Here is a 12,513-nt window from a genome sequence, read left to right on the forward strand (position 1 = left end):
AGCAAGTTGTAAAATATAGTATAGCATAATTGTTCCATACATGCTATTTGGCATATTCTAGGAGGAGGACCAGAGCTTCCAAATTAGCAGCTATTCCCCTTACATATGAATAATATAACTAAATATTAATTTTTATTGCTATTTCTTATATAAAATATTTATACTATGCAGATTTTCATGTTCAAATATTTCTTTTTAAATTAATTTAATAAAATATATATTTTCTTCTTTAGCGCTCCTGATTGCCTCTTATAAAATGATGCGATGGGTAGAGGTCATTTCACCAGAGGTGAAGAACATAAAAAATAATTGTTGAGAAAAAAAATTAAGCATTTTGTACACAATTTTAGTTCCAGTCTGGCCAGAAATTGGTAGTTAGCAGAAAATGCTAAGGACACAATGAACACAGTTTAATGTTGTAGACGGAAGAATAAAAATGTGAAATAACTTTCCACTTTATTTATTTCATTTCTAGGGGACATTATTCTCAAGAATGGTAATTTAAGGACTCTGAACATAAAAATTATGACATTCTCTAGTTATTTAATGATAAAAATTGTGATTCCACGAGAAAGAAAAGGCAACTGTTCAACCCTTTGATAACAAACCTTGCTTACTTTAGGGGTAGTTTGGATTCCTGGTTTTTCAGAATGTCACTTCAATAATTATTTAATTTAATTTACAATAGGAATTCTTAATAGGCCACTAGATTGCCAATTCCTTAGGAATATGGATTATATATCAATCAGTGCTCATCACTGTGCCTTGTCTTTAGCAAATGTTTAACAAATCTTTATGATCTTTTTCTAGTTCATAAGTGTTATGATTGGGCTTTCACGTGTCCATGTGAGATGTGCCTCCTTAAAACCTTGTTATAACACCAGCATGTTACTCATCTGACATGAAAAAAAAAACCTTTGTTAAGATTTTAGCTATATCTGGGGTATAGACCATGGGGCAAAGTCAGTGTTTCATTCTCATCTCTGCCCTAGCTGACTGCCTGCTTTGTAGGGCACACTTTCATCGTGTGTAAAATGAGGGCAAGAGAATAAATATCCCTAAAAGTCCCTTCTACTTCTAAAACCCTATTCTGCATAATGAAATACTGTACAAGACTACTACACCTTGCACAGAAATAGTATATGAATTCAGAAGGTATAAATTGCAATATGCTTTTTTTGACATGAAACACTCTCTATACTGGTCCTTCCCTTCTGTGCTATGCATTTTTCTCTCCTACTACCGTGTTTCCCCAAAAATAAGACCTACCCATAAAATAAGCCCTAGCAGGATTCTAAGCATTTGTGCAATATAAACCCTACTCGGAAAATAAGACCTAGTGATGGGCGTGGCTATGCAGCATATCTGCACAACCCATGCATTTCATCGTCGAGTGGTAAAGAAGATGAGCAGCCCTTCTCATCTGCCCCATGAGAGCTCTATTGCTTGACATGAGAGATTGGGGCCAATGGTTCTAAAGGAAATAGAGTTGCAAGAAATTTAGGATGGAATTCAGGGTTTGGAGAGTTATGATGATGTTCCAGAAGAAGACGACTTAACTATATTTGAATAAATGTAGGTTGTTGTACCATACTTAAAAAAATAACACATCTCCTGAAAATAAGCCCTAGAGTGTCTTCTTGAGGAAAAATAAATATAAGACCCTGCCTTCTTTTCGGGGAAACACGATATACCCTAGTTCATCAACACCTCCAGTCTCAGCTCCCATTCTCCCTGCTTTTTGTCGTACCCAGCTCTGAACCACTGCAATAACATTTCAACTCCCATCCTTCTGTCAGACTGCCCCTCAACACTGCAGAGCTGGATCCATAGAGCCATGGATCAGGTGCTGCAGCACTGACGATCATGGAAGAAGAGTCATATTCACTTGCATAACACTGCTGCTGCCAGTGTGTGATCAAGACGCTCAGATGGGCCCACAGTACCAAGTCGAGATCATTTTACACACTGCTGTCCATCTCACGTAGTGGCTGTGGCACCTCCATTACACTAAGCCATGTTTCTCCCTTGCACCAGGTGATCTGGCCTCCTCCTTAACAGAAAAACCCAACACGAACTTGCTCAACTTCCCGCTCACCCACCTTGTTTGTTTTTGTCCTATCCCAGAGGAAAAGCAAATCTCATCTCTTAGAAACTAAGTTTTATTATTTGAAATCTCTCATGAAATCCAGTTCAGTCTACCTCAACTCCAAAACAATCCCCCCAGCCTCCCTCTCTGCTCACACTTCATTAGTGTGGACCACCCCACCTCTCCACTTGACTACTGCTGTGGCTTCATTTTCCTTGATGCTACCAGTATTCCCTCATGAAAGCAGTGAGGTTGTTGGTTCCAAAATCGTGATTCTTCATCTTAAAATCATTGAATGGCTCTCATTGTGTATAGAATAAAGTCGTCAATAGTGTACACAGCATCATCCAAGTTATGGCTTCCCTTATCTTTTATTCCAACTATTATCCACATAAAGATTTGCTATACCCCATGAGAAGTATGCTTCACGCTGGAGTCTCCTCTCCTGGATCATCTTCATGGACATTTCTTACTTATCCTTTTTGCTAGATTTAGCTTAAGAGCACATCCTAGAACATCCCATCTCCCCATCTCCCACAGGGTCATGTTTCAGACTATCATTATTCTCACAGCAGGGATCTGGTCTATTTTATCTTTATATCCCCATCGCAGGGTACCTTTGATCGTTGGCTCACACAATCCTTGTGGACTGAGTAAATGAAAATATGAATGAATACTATTGTATATGTTCCTATTTAAGAATGTTTTCAACTTGCCATCTGTTGCTAGTTTGCATGGCATAGAAGGAAAGGTGTTGCATTAGGTATCACTTTCAAAATTATATTTTTATTTTCAAGTAGGAATCTGTCATCAGTTTCCTCATATGTAAAATGAGAATTATTATGAACAATGCCCTAGCTCTTCATATGGGAAGATGTAAGTGAAAGCACTATATAAATGTCACTTATTTATATGATTGAGAGTTTGTTTCATTCTCTGTCTTAATCATTTTGCATATTCAATGCCTGACAAATAGTAACAATTATTTTATTTTATTTTATTTTATTTTATTTTATTTTATTTTATTTTAGAGTTGAGATCACCCTATGCTGCCCGGCTGGTCTTGAACTCTTGGCCTCAAGCAAGCCTCCCGTCTCGTGAACCACCACTCCTGGTGACAATTAGTTTATTTACTCTCAACTTTTTATTCTCTTTATTTCATAGAATTTGACCAAGGATTTTCAAAATTTTTTTTTATTTCAAGAGTAGGTTTCTGAGATAGACTTCATAATTTTATAACTATATATATTCTCTTTCTTTTCCTTTTTCTCATATACATTAAACAAGCACATAACCTCCATCTTTACCCACTCCCTAACCCAAACGTACTCAAGTGAAGAACGATCTTAGTTCCTTATGGAATCTTATGGAAAAATCTTATGGAATTTACAATGCCATAAAATGTATTCACATTTTACATAACTTATAGTTTAAATATATGCATGTTTATTAAAAATAAAATCCTTTTTAAACAAGCAACTCAGTTGCTATGGAAAGTAAAATTATGCAATCTAGATATATTAATAAATTATTTGAATTTGAGATCCCAAATATAAATGTACAAAATAAATTCTTTCACACCTTTGACATGTGTATTTAATGTCTTATGAACAAGTAAGAGATGTTTTTATTCTTGTGAAACTTATTATCTAGTGAGAAAGGCAAACTTGCAAATATGTAAATACTGTAGCCCCAATTTTAGACTTGCCTATGCTTAATGTTCAAATCTTTGTGATTCAACCTCCAACTGCTTGGCTTAAGGATGCCTAATTTTTTTAGAGATTTATCTTTTCTAAAAATTCTGAAAATTTCCAGAAATGCTCACATATGTCTGTGAATGGGTCCTATTGGCACCTACTTTGGCTGTTGATGAGTTTGCAGGTTTTGACAGCTGCCAGTTACTCCAAGGCTGGGCTTTAGTTCCTGTTTTTGTTGTCTTAACTTGCTGTCATCTATAGTGCTCAAAGGGAGTGAGGCTGGAGAGACATAGCACTTAATCATGCTCGATACTTAATTGAGAGGGAGAAAGTCTGTGAGCAAGGTTGCTCTCATCTCAAAAGGTTGCAGTGATAAGGCTCTCTCTCAGGCCAGACTTCATTGTGCCTGCAGACATTGAAATGTTCAACTGAGGATCTCACATTGAGGAGACACTGAGATGCTGGCCCCAGTTCCTTTTCACAGAAGGACTTGGGGATCAACAATAAGGGGTACACTCAGCAGACAGCCTCCAGTTCTCAGTTCCTTCAGGGTTTGCTTCAGCCACAAAGAACCTCCACACCCAAGGTGGCACCCTTCCCAGGGCAGCCTGTGAGGTGAGGTAGCTCTCATGGGCAATTTTTTTCCCAGAGCTCCCTGTTGAGTTGGCCAAGGCTTTGTCAAGTCTGCACTATGGTTAAATTGTTCTCATTACCCAATGGTGAGTCCTCATTCTTCCTTTCTTTAATGGGTGTCTATCCCTAATGAATATCTTGTACATGAAAAGCTGTTTCATATCTGTTTCCAAAGAACATCCCACCCCTCACAAGCCCCCCACCCCTGTGATAGAGATTCTACCCTAAGGTAGCTGCTGCCTTCTCCTTCTGGTGCCAAACTCACCACTAATTTCATTGCCAGCATCATCTAGGGGTGAATCTCTTTCTATTCCCCCAAGAAATAAAGCTTTTCCAAGAGAAGAATCCTCTAGTGTTATGCTTGACACCTTGATTTCTAAAAGAAACTCTCCTCCCATGTGCCCTAGAGTATAATCCTTTTAATGTGCTCAAGCTGTGGAAAAACAAAAGCTGGTAAAATCAGTTTTCTGCAAGCAATTCCTGCTTTCTACCTTGCTTGCAACTTCCCCTGTTTAAAAAGCAAGCCCAGGTCTGTCTAATAGCCTTTAAAGGTTTAGTTTGGAAGAAAGGAAAATATAGTGAGAACAAAACATGTATTGATATCTTAATAAATTATCCCAGTGTTTTAAGCAAGGGAATATCCATGCCATACCCCTGCTTTAGGAAGAGCTTTGTAGAAAGGGAAAGAGTGGGATAGGGATTGAATTGGTTGAGGGCAAGTGGAAACCAAAAGGTCAGATGTGGAGCTGATGCATCAGCCTGGGCTATGGAAGCATCTATGGAGATAGAGAGTGGGAGGCTAAATACGAGCGATAATTCAGAGTTAGATGTGCCTGATTTTAGAACTTGAACGGGAGGAAGGATTCAAAGATGACTAAAGATTCTATTTGGATCTAATGAAAAGATCATGATGCCATTAACAGAAATAGAGGCACAGAAAACAGGGCTGTTATGAAGCAAAGGGAATGAGTTTAATGGGGGAAGAGCAGAATTATAATTGGCTCTGGGGAAACAACTGCAGGGTAGAGGCTCAAGTGGAGGTTCAGAATTACCCACTGGGAAGTGCTGCTCAATCACACAGACGTGCTTTCTTTAAAGAACATTCTTCATGTATCAGTGGGGTGATATGGGTAGGGAGGGTCTTTGTGACCAGAAAGCTCCCACAGTTGGTACATGGTATCAGTTAATGGCCTCCTGATTCTACTCTCTTTATAGCTGTAAGTTGGATGTGGGCAATTTTTAAGAGGTGTCATGAGTTGGTGTTGAGAACATTAAGCAGATATTACATCTGAAAGCAAGACAAGTAGGTATTGGGTTAAGTAGAAGATTGAAAACTAAAATTATTTTAGCTCTTATTTTAAAAAAGGCCATGAAAAAACCCCAATAAATCTCCAAATAGAGTAGAGACTCATTTCCTAACTCATCTTCTCTCAGGAGAAGGGAGAACTGATGAATATTCTATTTCATCATCATTTGGGATCAGATTAAGCTAGAGGAATGGGGTTCTGCAATCCTTTGACATCATTACATTAACAAAAAGAGAAAGCTTTTGACCCCAAATGAAAAATCTTTTTTCCTGTCATTTAAATATTAGCCATTAAATCTCTGCTTCCTGGAATCTGAAATAAAAATTCCAAATCTTTTGGAAACATCATTTCCATTCACAACATGTCTTCTTACTAAGATATAACAGATACTAATATGATCATTCACACTTTTTCTATCTGTCATGTCTAATATTACACAGTATTTGTAATATAAAGATATTATTTGAATATAATATAAAATATTCAGAAAAATATGTTTCTGAAAAATTTGAAGGCCAATAAGCATCATGGTATTTAAAAAGCTGGTGTTAATTGAGCAATTCTGTATCAGTGGATCTGCTTTTCCTGAATGACCTTTTTATTTCTCATATCCAGTCTTTGAGGGAGGTATAATCATTGCCCTTACTTCACAAATGAGAAAACTGAAGCCAACAGATTTTGGATAAGTCTCTCAAAGTCACACAGTCTGTAAATGCAGAAGACAAGATTTAAAGATACAACTGTTTGATTTTAAAAGTTTTTCTCTTGACTATACATTATACTGCCTTTTCTCCAGGGCACTGGCCCTTGAATTTGGACATTTGTAGATTAAAATGTACATTTTGAAAAGCGCTGAATAAATTATGAAATAAAAACATTATTTGGTTGTCATAATTATTGCTATGCAATGTGTTAAAGGAAGACAACATTTTAAGAAATTTTTGTACTTAATGGCCCCCCCACATACAGAGGGTTTTGGTAGAACACAGCTTTTTAAAAAATGTAATTGACTCTGTGTGGAATAACAAAATTTAGTTTAGTTTTAAAATGTGTCAACCACATAGATAAACACAAAATCATGGATACAGTGGCTAATTTTTAAGAACCTTTTAAAAGGCAATTCATAAGGAGCTGTATCCTGTGACAAAGCTATTTTTTTTGTTTTGTTTACCATTTTGGATAATTGGAAAATATTAAACATAGCAAGCTTTTAAAATTTATAATTTTCTACTTAATTGACCTCATTTTTTAATACTTTGAAATAATTACTTAAAAACTTAGATACCTTTATTCCAGGTATTTTACCTGAGAAAAATTTCAAAAGTTCCTCTGTGACTCAGCAAATTGTGACCTTTTTCTGGCTAGTTCTTATGCCAGTAAAATATAAAAATAGACATAGAATACTTTGAAGTTGGATACTATATTGGTTTTAGTAACATCAGACTGTGATTAAGAAAAAAGATTATGACACTTAAATCTCAAACACCAAGTTGGTTAGTTCCAGGTCAGTTGGCAAAGTGAGTTGGGGAACGTGCTCTACTCCATGTAGTTATTCAGGGATCCAGGTTAATGAAGACGGCCATTTTCAACTTGTGGCATTGACATCCAGCTGGTAGAAGGGGAAGAAAAGCCTAGAGGATTTTGAATGGGAGATTTTAAGAGACCAGGCATTTAAGATGTGTATATCACTTTCACTCACATTCCATTGGCTAAAACTCAGTTATATGGAGATGTCTTACTGCAAGGAAGGTTGGAAAATACAGTCTATGAGTCCAGGAGAAGAGAAAATGGGTGGTACCATATTTATGGTGATCTCTGCCACAAAATAATGTAGGTTACAACATATGACTTCACAACATTGTGACTTCCTGTGAACTTGGACATATCACTTAACATTTCTGAGCTTTAGTTTCCTCTTTTATAAAATAGTAAAAATGGTTATTCATACTTCGTATATTTGTTATAAGGATTAAACGTGATTTATCTATGGTGTACTTAGCTCAGTATTTGGCAATAGGACCTACTCAGCAAATGGTAGCTATTTTCTTTTTTTCAAGAAGAACATACTCAAGTACATTGTTTTGAGTATTATGGTGGGATTTGTCAGAACTGGGTGGGTATGATCCAGGATCAGAAACTACTGAACAAAAGCTTAAGCAAGGGACAAATTGCAACATAGATTTAAATTATCATTACTAAGTAATAACAATGATAGCAGCATTCATTGTGTACTAACTTGACAAAGATCTTTACATAAATTAACTCATCGAATATAATAATTTTATAATGCAAGTGCTATTATTATTCTCATTTTTAGTTGAGGAAATAGAGATTTAGAGAGAGTAAGTAATTTGTACAAGTGCACAACCAGAAAATTATAGAAGTAAGATTAGATTCCAGATCCATCGTACTGCAGACTTCAAGTTCTAAATAACCACAAAAAAGTTAGCACCAGAAACAAGGGTGAAGGACTGAGGTCCCCAAATCCCAGGCCATAGACCTGGACAGGTGCTGGTCTGTGGCCTGTTAGGAACTGGGTCACACACAGGAGGTGAGCGGAGGGTGAGCAAGTGAGGCTTATCTGTATTTACAGCTCCTCCCCATCACTGGCATCACTGCATAAGCTCCGCCTCCCATCAGATCAGCTGCAGCATTAGATTCTCATAGGAGCGTGAACCCTACTGTAAATTGCACATATGAGGATCATGGTTGCTAACTCCTTACGTGAATCTAATGCCTGACGATCTGAGGTGGAGCTGAGGCGGTGATGTCAGCACTGGGGAGTGGTTGCAAATACAGGTTCTCAGTAGTAGAGCGGTTGGACTGCACAATAGATGTAATGTACTTGAATTATCCTGAAACCATCCCTCACACCCAGGTCCATGGAAAAATTGTCTTCCATGAAATTGGTCCCTGGTGCCAAAAATGCCAGGGACTGCTGGTGAAAGAGATTTATCAAACAAGACTTGAGGATAAAAAACAGAATTGAAAGGAACTCATCAAGAGTGTTTTCAAGGGTTGTCAAATTTCTTCAGACAAGGCCAACAACATTGAAAAGTCAAATTCTAAAACAGTCGGATTTGGCCTACATGTCTGTCTCACAGGATGGAGGAGGGGAGATCATCATTAGTAACAATAATTTTGTCCAATCAAATTTTTTTCCTAGAGAAAAACAACATATCTGAAAGTATGAGAATGGGTCAGAAAAAACATACAAATGTTTGTATGATAGTGTCTGAGATTCAGGTTATTACTCCAGGATGTTAAGATGCTACCTGGGAATACTGCCAAGTTATGGCTTAGGTCCTTATCACTCCTACAAAACCAGAAGGGAACAAAACCAACTGCAGCCACGTGGCTTCACTGAAAGGATCTGCTATTTGGCAATATTGGAAACATCTCAGGGACAGATGACAGGTGAGTGCCAGAGTAGGGGCTTACTGACAATGAATGGTTCCCACTTGTGGTGTAGGGAGGGAGTGGGGAGATGCAGTTTGAGGAGTATAGGTTTTCCTGGATTAGAGGCTAGTTCCTTCTTTTGGAGCTTAGATTACATGGAGGGCAGCCTCTGCTTGAGGAAGCAGACAAGACATTGTCCAGAGTGCTTTGTTTGATCCTCGCAAATGAATGTGTTTACCCTGCCTACAGATCCCTAGATACTTGGTATGTAGTGCTCTCTCCCTTAATTTTATACACACACACACACACACACACACACACACACACACATTTGGGCTTTTCATGGCATTCAAACATACACACACACACACACACACACACACACATTTGTAGTTCTGTATGAATGTGATTCAAATAGAGGGAAAAAATCAGATTTCCAGAGATGTTTTGATGCTGGATAAAAGTGTGGTTTGGCTTAGGAATGGACATAGAAAGAGAATTAAAAAAAAAAAAAAAGACAATAGGTAACACTGATCAAGCAACTTCTGCCTACTGGAAGGTGGCATATCTTAGAAGAAAATTTTCAAGTACTGCACATAATCTTGCAACATAGTCCATGATTGGTAATAATGTTCCCATTTTTTAGTTCCTAAACTGATTCAACACATATCACCACCACCTATAATAATAATAATAATATGTGGTTTATTTTTAATAAATAAAAGCTTTTGCTCCATTTTTGAGTCAGAACTTTTCTTAAAATTCACACACATACACACACAAAGTGTCTATGGATTTTAAGGATGCCGATGCAATTGGCTTCTTTTCCATTTGCAATTTGGAATTAAATAATGCATAATAACAACAACGGCAACAGCAGCACTGAAACAAACGCCACAAGGAAGGGGTGCTTGCCATTTGAAGCACAATAGAAGCTCTGTAGCTAATGGGACCAAGCTGTAACTCTCTTGAGCTATACTTGAGCTGAATATATCCCCGTGGAAAGTAGCAATTACCTTCAATCTCCCTGATCTGAAGTAATCCTTGCTACATGCGTCCCTCATTGTGAGTGATGAGGCCCACTGTTTGCTGAGTCTAAAACCAAATGATCTTTCACAAGCAAAATTTAAACTTGAAATAGGATTCTCTGGCTCCCCATTCTGAGCCTATTTTTTTCCGTGTACTTTATACATTCCCAAATCAGGTTCGGGCTGGCTACAGATGGTGCTGGTGTGTAATGAGAAGGGCTCTGAAGCTGCTCCAGCTCCCAAGGGAGGATTCGGTAATGGAACTAACTATGTATTGTCCACCTTATATACTAGATTTGATTTTGGACTATTTGCCCAACTGTGTTTGTTTATTTCTCAGCACTGGAGGGCTTCCATTAGCTCCAGGCTGATTGAACATAGACTATGGAGTAAGAAGGAACAGAACATTTTTTCCCCCTGAATGCTGATGTAATCCCTTTTCTTTTACTGACAACTGAGTAATGTTTGCCATTGGAAACTGTGTTAGAAATGAGCTGATATTTGCAGTCATTAGTGGAAAAGAATTGTTTTGATCCCAGGGAACAAAGTGAGCATTATTTTTTGGATGACAATGTTTCAGAAGTTTGTGCTTAAAACTTGTGTATTCAAGACCCTGAAAGGGAAACTGCTAACATATTTAAAGCTAAAAATTATCTGGTTTCAGTAAATCAAAAGATTAATATTTAAGAGCTCATAAATTTTGCTCACAGAGCATAGCCAAATATTATTATCATAAGGAAAACCAAAACCTCAACTCAGCAAATTAGTCACCAAAGATCACATGTAAATTGACATTTCAGTTTTTTAACTAATGGAATCATTTGTCATTTTACTGAAGTAGTTCATTATAAAAATAAATTAAGAATGAGTAAATTGTAGTCATAGCAATCATGATTAAATTATTAGCAATCACATTTACCGGCATGAAAGTTTTTTGAATGCTTCTCATCAGCAGATGTTATTCAAAATAACTTTGGAAATAGGCACCAATGTTATATCAAGGTTTATTTTTTAATTAAAAAGAGCATAATGGAAGTAAGAAAGAAAGTTACTAATTAATAAGGGAAGAAAAATGTTGTCTTTCCCTTTCAAATATACACAAGTTCAACTATGCAATTCTAATATCAAAATGAAGAAAATGAGAAATCTCTCTACTACCTTAACTAGTAAAAAGAAAATTAGAAAGAGACCAGCTCATGCAGTTTCTAAATAAATGAAAAGGAAATTACATTTCTCTGGGTAAATATTTACTTCCTAAAGCGTGCCAACAAAATCTACTATTTTAGAAATGGGACACAGTAGTAACTAACTAACTTGTACTTAGTTGATTTAATTGGAAATGTGCTGTTTTTCCTTTCAAGCTTTTACTTTAATTGTAGAATAAAGAATTTTCAATCCAATGTTCTAATTGCACTTGGGATCTGGTATCCTGTGTACATATATATAGGTCTATAAGGTGGCTTTGTATGTATCACTGCAGGCCATTTAAGAAGAACATCTAACCCATTTTTACTTCGATCTTTTCTAATAGGACATTTTTGTTTCTAGATTTTTAAAAATAATTTTTATACCTAACACTCAACTTCTGCAGGTAAGCATCGTACCTCTGACTTAAAACTTCAATCAGCAAAATTTTAGGTGCAAAACTGTAAAAAAAAAGTATTTGTAAAATTTTATAAAATGTAACTTAATGCTCACATGCAGAAAAAAATTTTATTGGCTAAAAATCACATCTATCTCTATATAATGTATACACTAAAACATTTTTCCAAATAGTTATTGTTATTTCTAGCTAATGTTTGATTTAATCAGTTGGTATGGTGAGTGAGATAAGACAACTTCTCTTGAAATTTGCTTGTGTATCTAATTATATATATAAAGTAACAAAGATTGCAACTGTTCTTATTTTTCTTCACAAAAATGAAACATTTGGGATGCTTTTAAAGTAGATTAAATTGTAGCCATTGTTTATCTGGTTATGATTTTTTATTCATCCTCTAAAAAATAATTTTGAACTTATCAGACTCAGTCATCTAGGATAATAATTGGAATTGACGTGATCTGGTTCATGAGTTACATTCAAGTGAATTTAGAAAAAGACAGTGTTACAGCCAGATAGTGGCTATTGCTTTTTAAAGTCCAATGGTCTAGCCACCTAAAATGAAGCTGAAGAATGGAGAACTGGAAGAAGGGAAGAGAATGAAGAGAAGAAGGAAGAAGATGAGAGAACAGGAGAAGGAGCAGAAGACAGGAGCTTGAAATCCTGTAATGGGTTTGGGATAGGCTGCTAAACAGCAAACCATACTTCTCTAGTATTCCTTTCACTTAGAAACAGTTACAGCTGCTACTTCATTTATGTT

The 12,513-nt window shown here is 36.5% G+C and overlaps 1 non-coding gene across 1 annotated transcript; it reads left to right on the forward strand.

Moving 5' to 3' along the window:
• Window positions 1–798: 798 nt before the first annotated feature.
• Window positions 799–902, forward strand: LOC142872467 (small nucleolar RNA U13). Its single transcript, XR_012920724.1, has one exon. It is a non-coding gene; the product is annotated as a small nucleolar RNA U13 (small nucleolar RNA).
• The last annotated feature ends 11,611 nt before the right edge of the window (window positions 903–12,513 follow it).

Source organism: Microcebus murinus, chromosome 8 (assembly GCF_040939455.1).
Source record: "Microcebus murinus isolate Inina chromosome 8, M.murinus_Inina_mat1.0, whole genome shotgun sequence".
NCBI lineage: Eukaryota > Metazoa > Chordata > Mammalia > Primates > Cheirogaleidae > Microcebus > Microcebus murinus.